Raw genomic sequence first — 14,544 nt, 5'->3', positions numbered from 1 at the left:
TTGGCTTATGAAGATGGTAAACATTCTTCCAAGTGTTTGTAGCATTTCTCACAACATGCTCTATATCCTTAATCAAAACTAAATAGGTGTTAAATCTCAAATCTTCTCTTTATTTTTCCTTAAAGACTCTTTTACCTCAACATCTGACATGCTCAGTAGTAACTACCTTAGGGTTTGTGCATATATGTCTTTTACTATTTGCATTTCAAAATCCCATCTTGGCTTTATTTTCTCTAACAATTCATTAGACATTTGAGAGGCAATCTAGTCTACCAGTTCTTCAACTTGTTTATGCTCTGCTTCTATCCTTGTCTCATAATTCAAGGATTTAAATTTTTTTATACCAACACCTTCTTCCATTCGCTTTAATTTTTCTTGAAAGGCGGGAGGAGGTTTGCTAAGTATAATGTTACTTCCTTTCTTCCTGGACCTCCATGTGAAGACCGTAGTGGACGCCTTTGCAAACTTCGTGATGATCACCTTTCCCTTTTTCTTCAAAGGTTCTTCTTCTTCTAATTCTTCTTTATCCTCTTCCTACTCTTCATCTTCACCTTTACGTTCAGTTAACATGAGACGTGTACTAGATTTCAGTTTGGCTAACCTTCTCTTTCCTTTTTTAATTGCTTGAGGTAGCTTGATTTCTAGCTCTATTCTTGATTTTGCCTATTCATAAGTACCAAAATAAGGGGCCTTGGGATCCATAGGTTCATTGAAAAGAGATTCAATGATATCCTTGGTCTCATCAATGTTTACATCATAACCAAGAGGCTTGACCCATACAGTTCTAGGCTTGACTGCTTGGATATATACCTTGTCACAATCAACCATAAAACACACATCATCCTTGTAGTCCTCAACTTTCTTAGGTATCTTGAACCTATTGTTCATTTTGTCTTTGAACACATCAAAATAGTTGTCCATGACACTACCATATTTTTCTCCCATTTTTGCAATGTATTCGTTTATTTGGTACAATACTAGTACTTCCTTTCTCGAAACTATAGTGCCTTTGGAAGGGAAAAACTTTTGAACATAGAAGAATAAACATATTAACAAAGAATCGAATATGCACGAGTTATTCTGGGAGTTTTTAATTCCTTCCATATTCTTATTGAATTGTCTCAATAACAACTTAGTGAGGTCATAAGACAAGTTATTCTTCACCACTTTGTATGCCAAGTCCACAACCTCACATGATACACTATTGTGATGGCTTGAACTATATATCTTGTGAGCTATAACATGAATACCAAATTTGAGTTTTGCATTTGTAACACTGCTTATTTTCATGCCTCTACCATCCCACTTGGCTAGGGTTTTCTTTTCCAATTCAGCTCAACCTAGGGTTTTGGTTGTTTTGGCTTTGGCAAGCATGGGAAGGTCAGCGATTTGATGAATCATCTTTTTCATTATCAATATTGGCTGCTCCAACCATAATCGACCATAATGCACCCGACTAAGAATATACCTAATCCATTTAACCTAAAACTCTTGGGGCATATGGGGAATGTGGGTTAAACCTTTTGCTTCCAAATGTTGATGCTTGGGTTTGAGGGTTCCATCAACACACAACTAAGCTAGGGCATCATCCATCTCAAGAGTACCAATTTCTTGAATTGCACATTTAAAGTGAGTTCTAATGTCATTGACAAGTAATTTGGGAGGGATTTGTGATTGAGCTCCACTAGGGTCTAGGGTTTCTGTAACCACATGCACGAGCTTGAAGTCTAACGCCTTCCATTCAACACCACGAACCAACATATTAGAACCTTTCTTTGCCTTGCTGCTACTGCTAGATGCCATTTTTCTTAGTAGCTTGAGAAAACTTTGAAAAAAAAATTGTAGGAAATTCATTCAAGTCGCTTGATAGCACATAAAATAACACTTTGCAATAGCTCTCTAAGATTCTCAATAAAAAATGAATTTTCTTCCATGATGAGTTATCATAATTCTCAATACGAAGGTAGATGAGTTATCATAATGCTTGATAGGCTGTCATCCACTACTCTATATTTATCACTTGGCAAAGTCTTTGTGACTTGGTAACCATAAGTGCCTTCATTATTCTTGACCTCACTCAGTAGAGTCTATGAATTGACTTTACTCGATAATGATTGATATAGATCATGCTTAGTGATCCCTTTGTATCTTGTATACGGATTTGGATCTTTGTCACCTTTTAATAAGAACTGATTCTAATGTCTTCTTTGATAGCCTGGTTCTAGTTCTTCCTTGAGAACTTAATTAGAGGTGTTAGAGTCACCTAGTTCTTGAGTGAATTGACCATCATTTCTCAGACTAGTACCCTCAATAGACTTAGGAATCCATTGTTGTCTCATCTGCTTTCAAATGTTATCAGCTTTTGCCTTTTTCTCATCTTTAATCTTACTAGTATTCATACAATTCTTGGCAATATGACCAAGTTTTGTACAAATGTAACATCTTATATTGGTATATCTTTTTCTCATATGAAATTTAACACAATTCATAAAGATGTGTCCATATTCTCCATAGTAATGACATCTACACTAGGTATTGTAATCCCAACCAAATATTTCCTTCACAATTTGTTCTATAGGATTCAATGTCTTTGTTTTGCATTCTGATGTCTTATGTCTGTGTTTCTTGCATTTATGATAGTTGCCTTCAAACTTAGGTTTCTATTTGCATTCATTAGTCCTATGACCATGCTAATTGTAGTTCTTGCATTTTTCATTAAATTTTGCTTTTCCATTACTCCAACATTTGTTTGATGTATGACCTATCTTACCACAATGATTGCAAGTAGGTTTTTTATTCCTTTGAGTGCCTTGTTCGAAGGATTCACTTTCTTCTTTGTATCCAATTCATGCTTTTCCTTTTTGCCTACAGAGGTTTTTCTCATTGAGTTGAGCCATGTCTACTTGAGATTTCATCATTATTTCATTGATTTACTTTTTAGTGTTTAGGTCATTTTTTCAATTTTTCACTGATTTTGTTTTCAGATCTCAGCTCATTTCTTATGCTTTCATTGATTTGTCTTTCAAAATTTAGATCATTTCTTAATCTTTCATTGATTTGTCTTTGGTTCATGATTTCCTCTTTTGCATTGGAGATTTGATCAACAAGGTTTGCATGCTGTAGGGATTGGATCTAGATCTCATTGTTTCTTCCATCCATTTCTTCTTTTATCTTGTTCCTTTCTTCCAAGACCTCACATAACCTTACTGACTAAATTTATTGTTCTCTTTTTAGCTTTCTTACTTGTTGCAGGGAACCATTCTTCTCTAAGAGTTCTTTGATTGCATCACTTGCTTCATTTGAACTGCTTGGAGGGAAAAAATCTTCAATTCTTTTTTCACTGTAGAGATGGTCATTCATTTGATTTGCAAGTTCCTTTCTTCTCTTTAGGGATTGGGAAAGTTTCTCCTTAGCTTTCTTGAGTTGTGCAATGGTCATTTCTAGATCTAACTTTTCATTGTCAATAGCCTTATCAAGTTTGAATATCTCCATATCCTTGATCTTTGCTCAAGCTATTAAACTTTCTCCTCAGAACCAAAAATGCTCTATTATCAATTATTGGAAATATTCAAGACTGTGCTAAGTTACTGAGAAGGGAGGGGTGAATCAATAACTTCTAAAAACTTCTACCAATTTCAATTCCCTATCCAATAAACCATTTAACATTTAATTTATCACATCTGATCTAATTGCATACATGAGAATCTAAAAATATAAAAGCATTCACAATACTTGAACACAATGATTTGGTGACCCTTCCAAATAGAAAGTAAAATTGGGGTGGGGGTAATACCCACAAACTTTAGTACTATAGTATAAAGTTGGCCAGTTAAGGCTTACATTGATCACTTTTGATGATCTTCCCTATTAGGAGCAAATAGGACTACTACGTCCACCTTTTGAGAGGATTTACAAACATACAATGAAGTATGCACTTGGTAAAGAGATTTAGAAAAGACTATTAGGTCTACCTTGTTAGATGATTTTGACTTGTTCACCTGTTAGGATGAAGTAGTAGATCTCTGACTTGCAACTGAGTTTGCTGATAGAGATTCCTTGATGTACTGATCACCTTTCAATGATAGATTTTTCACTACTGCTCCTTATGTTGATATGGCCCTTATAGTTCTTTATCTACCATATTTATTTCACATTTTCATTCTTACTCGCAATACACATTCATTGTATTCTATGCATTGATCCTTTTTTTGATATGTTACAATACATCACACACACACGCACATACACACACACACACACACACACACACACACACACACACACACACACACACACACACACACACACACACACACACACACACACACACACACACACACACACACACACCAATCCAGTTTACAAAATTAAAAAGTCGGCCATGATACATGTTAACACAAATGTGACAAAATCAGCCAATATGAAGATACTCAAGTTTTGAAGACTGACTCGGTGAGGTTCTCATACTCGACATCCATTGTCTCTGCTTGGCATCATCATGCTCTTGGTAGATGTAGAAGCTCCGTCCATACTGATCACTTTCAAGTAGTCTTGAACTCGGTTTGCACTGGTGACTCGGTAGATATTGTGCAACTTGGAAAAAACTAAATTACTTGGTTACCATGGAGTATCTCAGTTAACACAGTCTTCTCACCACATAAACTAATGACTCAATAGACACTGTAATGATCGGTAACCACTGGCTTCACATCATATGAATTTTTAACTCGGTAACCACTGATAAACTTGGTATACACTAAACTACTTGATTTTCACTGTTGAACTTTACACTAACTGAATCTAAATAAGTGTATGTGTTACTAATCAAAGACTTGACTCATATGTCAGCAATGGTCTTCTCTTGATCTTCGAGAGCAATACTTATCTGATTGTAGCCACTGTATCCATCCATAAATGAGAAGTATTTCCTTCTAGCCAGAGTATCCAAAACTTGGTCAATAAAGGGCAAAGGAAAGTGATCCTTTCATTGTGGCATTATTTAACTCTTTATAATATACACATATCCACCACTTAACTCCTTTCTTAGGTACAATAACTAATGGTGATACCCATTTTCTATTAGAGATTAGATAGATGAATCCAACATCCAACAACTTCTACAACTCAGTCTTAACTATCTTGTGCAACGTTGGATTTATTCTCTGCTGAGGCAGATGGTGTGCCAAGCTTCCCTTATTGATGTAGATCTTATGGGTGTAGATTTTAGGGCTCAGTCCTACCATATGCCCATAATCCCAAACAAAGGCTTTTTCATGCTAATTGAGGAGCTTGGTTAACAATCCCAATTGTGATTGGGACAACTTGTTGTTTACATGGAGATTATGACCAGGAGAAAGTTTCACTAACACTTTGGGCATTAGACTTGTAGCTACTTTACTTGGAAGTAATTGATAAATTATCTCAGGGCTTGCTAGGTAGACATAGTCTTCATAGGTACATAGCTTTAAGAAAAAACTCTCAGCAATATCTTTGGCCACTATACATTTATTGGTAAGAATGCTCTATATTACATCATATTCCTCATGCATTTTTAGAAAAGAATGCCTATGCAACATCATGAGCTGTGCTATAGAATTCAATTCTTCCTCTTCGTCCCCTAAATTTGGCTAAATAGGTTCTCCCAAGTCTGGCTGTGGTTGGGCAGGTGGATATAGTGTTAGCTTCCTTATGGTTTGACCATTTGAAATTGTCATACTACTTGATCTACAATTAATTTTAGCATCAGTGGTGGCTAACCAAGGTCTCCAAAATATGATAGGATAGCTAGCAAGTTTTACTTTAGGTGATAGGATAAGAAAATCAATAGGGTATTCCCATGAGTCTGAAGTCACTATCACATCTTCTATGAGACCATCTTGAGTGACAGTTGAACTATCAGCAAGTTTTAACATTGTGAGAGTTGTTCTTAAGCCTTCTATGTGTAACCTATGCATTGTATCTTTACTCATCACATTTATTGTTGCTCCTAAATCAAATAAAGCATTTTCATAGCCTGTCCATTTATGATCATATTAACTACTAGACTACTAGGATCTCAATACTTTGGTATCACTACCTTCCCTAACATGAGATCTACTAATTGCCCAACAACATGGACTTTTTGAGGATCTTTCTTCTTCCACCCTGGCTTCTTAAGGCATGCTTCCCTAATATCCTTTCCATAAAGAGGGACATCCTTGATAGCTCCGAATAGAGAGATTTGGATGTGCATGTTTTTTAGCTACTCAACAATATAAAATTTCTCTTCCTCTTGGGATATAGATTTCTCTTTATTTAGCCTATATAGAAAGGGAGGATTCACCGAGGTATGGTCAGTAGTCCTACTAGGTACATCAGTTGGTGGGTTGGTATTTGGCAATGTAGTTTTAGATGTGGTGTTGCTGGAGTGTCTACAACTTCCATGATAATAGGATACTCTAGTGTAGGTAGAGTTGTACCAAATCTCAAATGGATATCAAATATCTCTGGTGAATAAGTAGGGCAATACTGAGTATCAATAGTGTACATTTGTTGTTGCTATTGCTTGTTGTTTGGATTTGGTTGAGATTGAGTAGGCAATTGGGTTAGCTTAGGATTAGCATTATTTGGTGCAAGAAGTGGCATTATTATAGCTAGTTGCACTGGAGGCGATAGTTGTGGGTTACCAAAATTTTGGTTAGGCCATTATGGAGCCCCCCTCTATTGGTTATTTTGCTGTCAATTTCCTTGTAGTGGTTGCCATTCATTCTGCTGATTTGGCCATTGGTTATTTTTCTGATTAGGCTACTAGTTATTTTGCTAGTTTTTCCATTGATTATTTTGTTGATTAGGCCACTGGTTGTTTTGTTGGTTTTTCTAGGGAGGTTGGGAGTACTGAGAAGGATTTTGATAACTTTGGTTTTGCCAGTGATTATTGTAAGGATTTGAAAATTGTAGAGGATCTTGAGGCATACCTTGTCTTGAAGCCCATAGTTGACATTGAACAATGAAGAATACTTGATCATTGTCCCTATCTATCTTCATGTACTTAGTTGTAAAATGTTGATTCTCTAGGTTGGCTACCAGCTTACATGTGCAATCTTGCTTTTGTTTGTGGCAGTGAGGAATACTTTGCCAATCGTCATTTAGCCTCTGCATGCTTCTTCTTTGTAGTCATGGTGTCGAGATCTGTAGTGACATCATTTATGATTTCCTACTTGAAATCTGAGAGTAAATTAGATATCACAAGCTTTGAAATGCCTTGATTGATCCCTTTAGTGGCTATGGACTGATACCCTTTGCCTTTCTTCATAGTTGACCTTGAGTAGTTAAGACGGATTTTATTGAGGTCATCCCAAGAAGATTGGTATGTATCGCCACTAGCCATCAGGTCTAATACTTCCAAACAATTATCATTTACCCCTCTCAAGAAGACTAGTTTCTTTAAATCCTCTACTAGTACATGCTGGGGGTTCTTTTGCATTGTGTACAAAAACTATAAAACATAGTCTTCCAATATTTCATCCTCCTTTTGTGATATTCTAAAAATATCATCTCCCCTTAGATCACTCCCCTTGTAGTAATCTTTATATTTCTCCAGAAACAGAGTCTGCATCTCATCCCAGGTACTTGCTCCTAAGCCCATGAACCATCATAAGACTAATTCTTTCAATATTTTTGGAAACAACTTGAGCTTGTGGGCATCGGTGTTATAGTCAAAGCTATGATAGAGTATGTCAAACTCAAACAAGAAAGTATCAAGATCCTCAGTTAAAAGGCCATAAAACTTTAGAAGAGCAACTGCAAGTATATTTTTGAGATTAGCATTGTTTGTGAGGCTTAGGAGAGGAAATGGAAAAGTAGAGTGTGTCACTATTGGAGGTATTTGATTATGGGGTTACTACTAAAAAGGAGCATTGGCTATGTGATTGTTAACAATAGGTGGATTTGGATAGAACCATAAAGAAAGCCGGCCAAGATTTCAATGAAAGGTTGAAGACCACTTATATCCAAAGATTTTTCTCTAGAGGAGGATGTTGTAGGAAAATAAAGACTTGCATCCTCAAAAGGAAACTCAACTTCTTCAATTGGGTTGTTCAAATTAATAGACCCTTGTGGAAGAAATTTTCCATATTCATCTCATTGTCTTCCTCTTCGATGCATGCAATTGAATTCTTCATGCTTGTGACAATTTTTAGGACTGCAAATCTCTTTAAAAAAACTAGTTATAAAAAAATTGACTAAAAAAGATGTTCCTAGCTTGGCATCATCCCCGACAATGACGCCAAAAATTGTTTGCCTCACAATAAGTGTGTGATAATCATGCCCAAAGCCTTATTTAGGAATAGTTTATTCAATCTAAGGATTACTTCTCCTACCATGAGGTGCATTTAATTTGTCAACCTAGGGACATATACTTGAAATGGTCGGCACAATATGTGCCTTAGGTTCCTTGAAGAGCCATTATGATTATGCTGCAGGAAAGTAAAATGCATATAAAGAACCTATACTAGTATTGTAGGAAAGTAACACACTTAACTCCTCACTAAAATGAATGTTGGAAACATAACTCTATGCTAACCTATATTTCAATCCAGACCATCCACTATAACTACTCTTGTAGATGCTATAGGAACATTCACAAAGTATGATGCTGCAAGAAGAAATTATAACTTCTATCTGAAATAATGGAAATAAATCTACACTACTCTAAGCTAATCCACCTTCTAAGTGGGTCCCCTTGGTTGGATTTTTCTAATCTACTAACACAAAATGTAAACCAAGAATTACTTCATTATATTTCAAGAGCTCCTTACATAAGAACAATACATAAAACTGCAGATAACTTGCTACAAGAGACAACAACATTTTTTCGTAAAAAATTTCCAACCTTTTAAAACCATTGATCCAATCCCTATAAAAAGAGGATCAACACTTATTCTAAAATATAAAACAAAACAAACTGACTGAAGATCCACCAGAGAAGAAGAGGGAAATATAATAACCCACAGAATAAGCAATAAAGTTTGGGCAACTAATTTAGCACAATAGTAAATGTACAAGGAATATAGCAACACTTCATCCCTACATTCCTAGAATAATGGCTCCTCCTTTGTAGCAATTGTGTCTTCTAGTGCCATAATGATTCCTCTGTTGCAGCTGGGCCTTGACGCTCCTTCTTGAATGTTGTTGACTACTCTCTAGCTTCTCCCTTTCCTAGCAAGTTAGTTGCGATTGGCAAAATAGTTACAAAAAAAGCATAATAAAATTAAATCTAAATATTAGAACACACATTCTATGGTTATATGAAATAGTGCATTATATGTATAATATTGGCAAAAATATGACATAACTATCTACCCATGGTTTAACAATTCTATCTGGACTTTATCATAAGTTCAACTGGTTATGAGTTCACAAATGTCCTGGAAGTATTAAAAATAGAGTATTAAAAATAATATAAGATAGAGGCAATAATTAGCCTCATCATTCATCCAAGTATTTGTTGGATATAATTGTTCAATTGAGTGTTGTCTTTGATGTTACACAAATGTCATATCAGTCATCAGATAGAGTCTACTGAGCTCAGTTGGTCAACAAGGCAAAAGACAGAGTCTACCGAGCTTAGTTGGTTAGCAAGGCAAAAGACAGAATCTACCGAGCTTAGAAGATTAGCAAAGAAGGTTTATAGTGTCTACCAAGTGTTCTTAGGCTTTACCTTGTGCAACCAGTTGTTAGTGAGCTTTCAAGGTTAGCAAAGGAAATTTAGTCGTTACCGAGTTCACTTGGTCATCAAAGGGAAAGAGTGCAGGAAATAGTTCTTACCGAGCTCTCATGGACAATGAAGGAAATTTAGTTCTTACTGAGTTAACTCAACAGCCAAAGGATTTTGCAGATTTTGTAGTGTTAATTGAGTTAAGATGGTTAACTTAGAAAATTGTTTTTGGAAGTAGTGCTTATTGAGTAGGGTCGACCAATGTTGGATTTCATTGTTTTGTGAAATAAAGTTTATTTGTTTAATGTAATATTTGTAGCTGACTAATGTATGGTTTATTGGCAAATGCAACATGCGAATGAGCCAACTTGATAATCTGAATGGTATATATAAGAGGTCAAGTTGCAAATTCTAAGTGTGTGATGGATTTGATGTTATATGAATGTGAAGGAGGACTGATTATTGTGAAAGTGAATTTTGAAGAATGATCAGAGATCATTGAGGAGCAGCAAAGCTATATTTGATCGAGGAGGATCTAATGGTGCAGATTAGAGATCTATAATCAACAAATTCAATTGCATCTTATTTAGTTCAATTCATTGTTACTTTCTAACCATTGTAGTAGTGATTTGAAATCTCTTAACAGAGTTGGTTTAACAACCATTTTGTAAATCCTCTAACAAGGTGACAGTTCAATTGAATTGTTCTAAAGACCTCTAGCAAGGCCACTCCTAATAGGGTGATTAAATCCTCTAATAGGGTCACACCTAATAGTGTGTATTGTAACCTTTAATAGGGTTGGCTCCTAATAGGGCTCACTTCAGAAGAGTGAAATTGGTAGCTAGTTACTTGGTTGTTTTTCTCATATTGGGTTTCCACGTTAAATCTGTTGTCTCTTGTGTTCATGTTATTTACTTTTGCATGCATGCTAATAATTATGAATGCTAAAATTAGTAACAAGTTAATCTACTGAGTTACAACATTTTTGTGATGTGTTTATCGAGTGACAACAGTAACTAGTTATTTAAGACATCTAAGGGATCAAGAATTATTTTTGTGGTAACTGATTCACCTCCCCTCTCAGTTACTTCACTCATAATTCCAACAGTTGCATCAATGTTAGGGAGTCCTTTTCATTTCACTAGATGTTGCATGTATTTTTTATGCCCTCTTTTTTTTCAGCAACTTGGTATCCAATATTGCTTCCAACTTAATGTATTTTCTTTGAGGGATGTTAGTAACATAATCTTCATCAATTTTAGTTTGTTGACCTTGTTCACTTGTTGAACCTCTCAAAACCTTATAAGGAGTGAGGTGTGCAACATTGAAAATTGGGGAGATCTACAAGGTAGGGGGAAGAGATATCTCATAGGAATTCTCACCCAATTTTTGAGTATAGAGCATGGCCCAACCTTCTTTAGGTGAAGCTTTTTATATCTATGCTTAGGTAGTCTCTCTTTCCTCATGAATGCCCATACCTTGTCTCCAATTTTGAAATGGACTTCCCTTCTTCTCTTGTCTACCTGTTCTTTGTACTTCATGGTAGATTTTTCCATTGCTTCCTTCACTTCATGTTGCACCTTGGTGATGAGATCTACAAGTTTCTCTCCTTATACACTGACCTTGAAATATTATGGTAACTGTAAGAAATGACAAACTAGAGCAAGGGAAAGAAAAAATCCAAGTGAGTTAAGCGAGAAATAATATTACCATGATATCAACAAGATCCAAGAGCATACACCAAAGTAGATCAACAATAGAGACAAGGATTTAGAAGGAGAAAGAAAAGAAAACTCCTTATGAGTATTATGAATGAAGGCAAAACCCTAGAGGAGAGAGAGAGAGAGAGAGAGAGAGAGAGAGAGAGAGAGAGAGAGAGAGAGAGAGAGAGAGAGAGAGAGAGAGAGAGAGAGAGACAACTCAATACAATAACATCAAAGGTGATGTGTGTAGAAGAAAGAGAAAGAAGCATCTCTTATAAAAAGATGAGAAAGGAGTTGCATGTGTCCACATGTGTAACTCCCATTTCTATGATTGTCCCATTCATTATAAGTGTGTGCAAAGTGTCAAGATCCTCTTAAGGAGGATAAACTAAATTCCTTAATAAAAAAATTATAAAATGAGTTGTCCTCACATGTGGACTAAAGGACAAGTAAATGACATGTCCTCCACATGTGTACAATAGGAAAAATGACATGTAGGGATCCTTGGAATATTTCAAACTAAATACATCCAAGGAAAGATTAATATTTCTGACACCCCCTCTTAATCTTTACTTGGGGAGCTTACATCCAAGGGAGTTAAACCCAAATTACAATAGTACAACTTGATTTTTTTGAAACATCTTCAATAGTGCAAGAGGTCTCATATTAGCATGGGTACATAGTTGGAGAGCCAAGAGAAGTGGATAGTCCTTCAAGTATGATACATCTTCAAGAGGTCTTATATGTGCCACGATGTATTACCTGAAACATGGAAACAAGAAATAAGGTAACTATCCACGAGGATAATTTTATCTTATAGTCAAGTTAGAATTTTTTTAAGGATAAATAAACTCACATAGAGTAAATTGGAATAGAGTGATAAATATAAATGTAAAGTAATCAAGATAAATCATATTCTTCAAAGAACACATATGTTATCAAAGCTCCCAAGAAAGGAATATAAAAGGCACAAATGATCATAGACAAGGTCAACTAATGAATCCAATGTAAACAATGCATCAATCATGTGGATATAGACATACCACTAATAAGTCATTTCATTACAAGTTAATGGGTGGTCAATCTATAATATGTATGACTCATAATTTAAGAAATGAAGTATGAGAAACATTATCCGTCATGATTTCAAAGATACCAAAGGGGAGGAGTATCAGTATTAACAATAGACTGCCTTCGAATAAGAGTAAAATACCTTCAAGATGGGTCTAATTAACTAATATTGGAGGGAAACTCCAAGAATAAATGTTATAAACCATAAAGTACAAACATGGGAATAGAATGACGCTAGAAAAGAATAAAATGCACCTATGTGCATGTTAGTAGAACAAAAGAAATTTTGAAGGCAATGGTGTATAATAATTCATAATCCCAAGGAATAAGAAAGAGTCAATTTTTTTAAATATGTGAAAAATATAAGAATGCACTCATAATTGACAAGTCACAAAAGAAAGAATAGGAGGAATAAATGTAGATATATGAGGAGTAGGGTTTAGAGAAGGAAGTTTGGTCCTCCACTGACATAATTATGCTCCCACTAAATTGTTCATTTTGAACATTAGAAGAATCATGCACATCATTTTCTGCAATACAAACATTTTGTGCTATTTGCACTTTGTTAGGATTATAAGCTTCATAACCTTTGGTATTTTGAATGTTTCACTCATGCACCTAGTACATGCAATCTTAGATGGAGCAATAGGAGGTAAATTTTCAACCATATTAGATGAGATACAATTAGTACTCAAATGAGCAAGTATTTTATGTGTTGTATTAAAAGCAATAATTTCATGCAAAGAGTGTGTTAAAGAGGTAAACCTAGAAAATTGAAATAAGTTATTATGGCCTAACTTAGCATTAGCAACAACTTCATTAGTGTTAGAATCAATAACATAGCACATGTCCCTATGAAATTTAACTTTATAATCTTAACATAATTTTGCAACAGAAAGAAGATTGCATTTCAAGTTAGGAACATAAAGAATATCATGTAACTTTCCATTTGGAACACTAACATTACCAAATCCTTCAACTTCACAACTATGATTATCAGCTAATTAAATCAGAATATTAGAAGGATCGGGTTGCAAAGAATCAAACACTTCTTTATAAGATGTAACATGTTGAGAAGCACTGATATCAATAATCCATTCTAATTGTTTAGAAACATTGTAACTAATACTAAAAGTATTACATGATGGATGAGAGTTTTGATTATTGTTATTGATAGGTTGCTTATCTTTTCTCTTTTTAGAACAATTATTAACAAAATGACCATTTTTTCCATAGTAAGTACAATGAGGTTTGGAATTTGAATGATTCCTTTGATTATTATTATTATAGTTGGAATTATTACGGTTGTTATTATGATTATTGTTATTATTGTTATGTTTGATATTAGATTTATTATTTGAATGATTAGAGTTGTTATTATTATGATGATGATGAATTTATTTGAATGAAAGTTATTATTATTTGAATTCCTAAACAAAAAAGCATGTTCACTTGATTTAAGAGTACCAAATTGAATTAGCTTAGCTTCTTTCTGTCGCAATAAGTTTTGAAAAATAACATAAGTCAATCGAGTAGTTAAAGTAGGAATTGCAAGCTGAGCATGTATATTAGTTATAAACTGTTGAAACTATCTAGGAAGACACTTTATAAGAATAATATGAATCAAACGAATATCAAATAACTAAAAACCTAAACCAATTAAATGACTTTTAAGATCATCAAATTTTAACAAAAAATCATCCACTATTTTGAAGTCTATATACTTGAGATCTTCAAGTTGATCCTACAATTAGATTTTGTGCGATTCATCTGCATTGTCATAAGATGTTTCAGAATTGTCTAGGCTTCATGAGCTTTGGAACAATTTACAATTAAAAATTATAAATATGAAATGATAGAAATACCAGTTAAACCTAAATCTTCTTCATTTTTACTTTTACACGCATATTTTTCATCTTGGGTAGCAGTTGAACCTGGTTCAACAGAAGCATTAATTGCTATATCCACCATGTGCTTAAAACAAAAAATGAATGAAATGTGAGTTTTCCATGAGTTATAATTTGAACTATTTAGTTTAATTTCTAGAATTAAAGTGGACATAATTTAAAAGAAAGA

Source organism: Cupressus sempervirens, chromosome 2 (genome assembly GCF_028749045.1).
Source record: "Cupressus sempervirens isolate cs-2001-9-10 chromosome 2, ASM2874904v1, whole genome shotgun sequence".
Taxonomy (NCBI): Eukaryota; Viridiplantae; Streptophyta; class Pinopsida; order Cupressales; family Cupressaceae; genus Cupressus; species Cupressus sempervirens.
This window is presented reverse-complemented; position numbering follows the sequence as displayed.